Source organism: Arachis ipaensis, chromosome B3, assembly GCF_059453495.1.
Source record: "Arachis ipaensis isolate K30076 ecotype BB chromosome B3, ASM5945349v1, whole genome shotgun sequence".
Lineage (NCBI taxonomy): Eukaryota > Viridiplantae > Streptophyta > Magnoliopsida > Fabales > Fabaceae > Arachis > Arachis ipaensis.
This window is the reverse complement of record NC_142438.1, coordinates 73707417-73712005: the sequence shown is the minus strand read 5'-3', so window position 1 is coordinate 73712005 and position 4589 is coordinate 73707417. Positions and strand designations below refer to the sequence as shown.

At 39.6% G+C, this 4589-nt stretch overlaps 1 non-coding gene across 1 annotated transcript; it reads left to right on the top strand.

Annotated features, from left to right (window-relative positions):
* The first annotated feature begins 519 nt into the window (after nt 1–519).
* On the top strand, nt 520–626 carry LOC148571136 (small nucleolar RNA R71). Its single transcript, XR_015880528.1, has one exon. It is a non-coding gene; the product is annotated as a small nucleolar RNA R71 (small nucleolar RNA).
* The last annotated feature ends 3963 nt before the right edge of the window (nt 627–4589 follow it).

Here is a 4589-nt window from a genome sequence, read left to right as displayed (position 1 = left end):
GTGGAATGTTGGTGAGCTGCATTGTTGTTGGGGTTGTGACGTCTCTGATCTTGGCCTTGATCTTGTTGATTTTCCTACCCAAAGTTTGGGTGGTTCCTCCAACCAGGATTATAAGTTTTGGAGTATGGATCATGAGTCTGCCTAGGTGAGTTCCCAATGTAATTGGCTTGTTCCTGATCACCCTCTGCCTCTGCATTCACTCCTTCTTGAGCTGCTGATGAGGTGGTGATTGCTGCTACTTGGTTCCTTTCCATCTTCTTGGTAAGGTCATCCAACTGCTTGGTGATCATCTTGTTTTGAGCCAGCAGTGCATCCACGTTGCTTAGCTCCATCACTCCTCTAGTGTTGCCTCTTTCAGAAGAATAAAAGTAGTCATTCTCAGCTACAGTCTCAATGACATCTATGGCTTCTTCAATGGTCTTCTTCTTGTTTTGAGATCTCCCGGATAAGTGGTCTACTGCCTTCCTTGATTCATAAGAAAGACCTTCATAGAAAATTTGTAACTGCACCCATTCATTGAACATATATGGCGGGCACCTTTTTGTCAAGTCCTTAAACCTCTCCCATGCTTCATAGAGAGTTTCACCATCTTGTTGCCTGAAGGTTTGTACCTCAGCTCTCAACCTGTTGATTCTTTGAGGATGATAGAATCTCGCCAAGAATTTGTTCACCACATCTTCCTAGGTTGTTAAGCTCTCCTTCGGGAAAGATTCTAGCCATTTAGATGCTTTGTCCTTGAGTGAAAAGGGGAACAAAAGCAATCTATAGGTGTCAGGATGAACACCATTAGACTTCACAGTATCATATATCCTCAGGAAGGTGGTTAGATGTTGATTGGGGTCTTCTTGGACACTTCCTCCGAATGAACAGTTGTTCTAAACAAGGGTGATGAGCTGTGGCTTTAGTTCAAAGTTATTGGCATGTATAGTTGGCTTTTGGATGCTACTTCCACAGTTTCCTGGGTTTGAGTTTATATAAGAGCCTAAAACTCTTCTCTCTTGTCCAGCATGATACACTAGACCTTCTCTGCCATGGTTGTGAGCCTCTTCTTCATGATGGTTCTCCATATTCTCATCCATGTCTGGTTCAAATACTCCTCCTCTTCCTCAGCACTAACAACTCTCTTTCCTCTTGCTTCCCTCCTTAGTCTAAGGAAGGTCCTCTCAGGTTCATAATCAAAGGAAGTTGAAGCCCCACTTTTTCTACCTGTCATACAACCAACAAAGCACAAGCAAGAAGGAGACAAATGCAGGAAGTATTATTGTCAGAAATGTTGTTAGTGTGAGTGATGCAATATATCAAACAGTTAGTGGGTTAGTGAATTGAATTGTAACAAATAAGAGAACACCACAAACGGGTAAGGGGTAAAGGAAAGAAAATAATTAAAACTGAAAGTAAATCACTCAAACAGAAATTAAATCAAACAAAAGAAAAAAAATTGCTCAATCTAGTTATCCACTAATTTAATCATTGTTGATACAAAATCAATCCCCGGCAACGGCGCCATAAACTTGATGCACGAAAACTTGTCTCTTAACAAATTTCCCTCGACAAGTATACCGCATTGTCGTCAAGTAAAAACTCACAACAGAGTGAGGGCAAATCCCACAGGGATTGATTGGTCAAGCAACTTTAATCAGAGGAATGTTCTAGTTGAGCTAAGCAGAAATTGAGTTGATATTTGCAGAAACGTAAATGGCGGGAAAGTAAATAACAGAAATTGTAAATGCTAGAAATAAAGAGCAAAATGGAAATAGCGGAAAGTAAATTGCAGAATCTTAAATGGGGATTTGGGGAAATGAACATAAAAGTAAATGGCAAAAAGTAAAGAGAATGGGTAAGATCAGAAGTGGGGAATTCATTGGGCTCAGGAGATGTTGTATTCTTCGGATCAAGTTCATTCTCATCTCTTCCTCAATCAATGCATTCATTGATCTCCTTGGCAATCTTAAGTGATTAGATTCCAATTCCTTGGCAACCCAATCTCTCAAATCTTGATCAATAGCCAATTTCTTGGTCTAATTGCTCATGAGAAGAGATGAAGTATGGTCACTGATTATACCACATGTATTCCCAAATCAAAGTGTTGGTAGGATTATATGTCACTATATCCATCCAAACCCCAATTTGGTCCAACATGAGAAAGCATTTCTAGCGTAATCTCTTCCTTCCTCTTCCAAGGTTCCGAAGAGATCCATGTATGAATAGCTTCTTTTCCATGACAACTACCCAATTGGATGAAGATTGAAAGCTTTCTAGTAAAATCAAAAGAAAAGAAAGAAGAAGAATAATGAAAACTATTATTGATCCATCAAATTACAATAGAGCTCCCTAACCCAATGAAAGGGGTTTAGTTGTTCATAGCTCTGGAAATGGAAAGCATAAATGAAAAGTACATTCTGAAAACTCAAACTAGAAAGTGCAGGGAAAGTAAAATATATAGAGTGTAGTTTTCCAATATGCCAAAAGCTTTTCCACTAGTTCAAAACTACTCCTATATATACTACTCTTCTGATCTTCTAGTTGGCTTCTTCAAGTCTTGGATATGGGCCTTTGGATCTTTAGTTGAAGCAGTTACAATCTTCAGTGGGCTCAGGTTTGCTTGCAGAGAAAGTGTGAGTTAGGCATGGACGTTAGTTAGGATGTTAGTAGTGTTAACGTTAAGTGAATGTGTGGGTTCGAGAACGTTAGTGACGATCACCTTTTTCACTAACGTTCCAAGCCAAAATTGATTCACGTTAACTTTAACGTTAGTGGCACTAACGTGACCACTAAAGTTGCCTCTTGGTCCTTTGCAAACGTTATTGGCATTCACCTTTTCCAATAACATTTCTTATTGCCCCCTTTTCCCACGTTAGAGTTCACGTTAGTATAGCTAACGTGACCTTTAACATGGACTTGCCTATTCTTCGAGAGCGTTAGTGACACTTACCTTTGTCACTAACGCTCCAAACACCCCTCCTTCCCACGTTAGAGTTCACGTTAATTAGATTAACGTGACCACTAACATGGTGGTGATTGCCATCTCCAACGTTAGTGACAAAGGTGAGTGTCACTAACGTTGGTCCATCAATTCTTCTTCCACGTTAGGTTCCACGTTAACGTAGTTAACGTGGCAACTAACGTGGGCAATAGTGGCTTAATCCAACATTAGTGACAAAGGTGAGTGTCACTAACGTTGGTAATTCCTTGTTCCTTCCATGTTAGAGTTCATGTTAATGTGATTAACGTGACTCTTAATGTGGCCAAGTGTGCCCCTTCTTCCAACGTTAGTGGCATTCACTTTTACCACTAACGTTGGAGCTTCACTTCTCTTCCACGTTAGCTTCCACGTTAACGTCATTAACATGGCAACTAACGTGGGCTATAATGGCTTTCGAGGGCATTATTGGCGATCACTTTTCTCATTAATGTTGCAAGCTAGCTCCCATTCCACGTTAGTAGTCACGTTAATTAGACTAACGTGGCTACTAACGTGGTTCTTCCTTGCTTCCTTTGTCCTGAAATCAAGCAATTAAAGTGCATCAAAGCTCTATTCTAAGTCATGAGATCATGCATTATCCAATTTGTCATTAAATTCATGCATAATTCTCATGAAATCATGTAAAGTTTACAATGTTTGCTTGAATCAAGATGTAAGTGAATATCTACCCAAAACTTGCTTATTTACTTAAGAAAATGCATGAAACTACCCTAAAACAGTAAAGAAAAGGTCAGTGAAACTGGCCAAAATTCCCTGACATCAGATACTGATGTGAGAAATGTACCTTTGGTGATTATATAAGTCTTGTGTATTGTTTGATTGTCTTGGATGGATGTGAATGCTTATTTGACTGGATTATTGTTGGGTTTTGTGAAATGGACTATTTTTGAAGTGTTTCTTTAAGGTTGTTTCTTTAAAGTTTTGAAATCGAGTTTAATCCATTGGAAATTGATTTGAGTTTGAATTGGTTTTCTTGAAATATGTAAATGGTATGCACTTATGGATCTAGCTTGATTTTGAACTGATTTGGTTTTGAACTCATGGAAGAGGGTTGTGGATTGGTTTGTGGTGCACGAATTTCCACACTTTGTACAATTGAACCAACAAGTGCACTGGGTCATCCAAGTAATATCTAAGCGAGTCAGGGTCGATCCCACAAGGATTGTGGTTTGAAGTAAGCAATGGTTATCTTGCAGGTCTTAGTCAGGTGGATAGAAGAGTTGTTGGATTTATGAGATCTGAACTAGGTTGATATGTTTACAATGATAATCTTAAAAATTAGCTGGTTAAGGCTTGGAGTTGCTTTTTCCTTCTGGATTAACTCTAGTCTTACTTTCTTCTTAAATTATGAATGAATTCTTCAATGGCAGGCTGTATGTAATTGACGCTGGTTTGAGCAGCCGCAAATACTCCTCTAGATCTGAACAACAGGGTTAGTGCGCATCTAGTCTTATTGAGGGTGAAGCTCCTACAGTCCATTCTCCTTAATGATCCTACTCAAAAAGCCACAGACAAGGTCGGATCTTCCGGATCAGAGAATGCCGCATCTTTGGGTTCTAGCCTCTACCACAGAGGCCCAAATCTCCCCATACCTTGGCTGAACTGG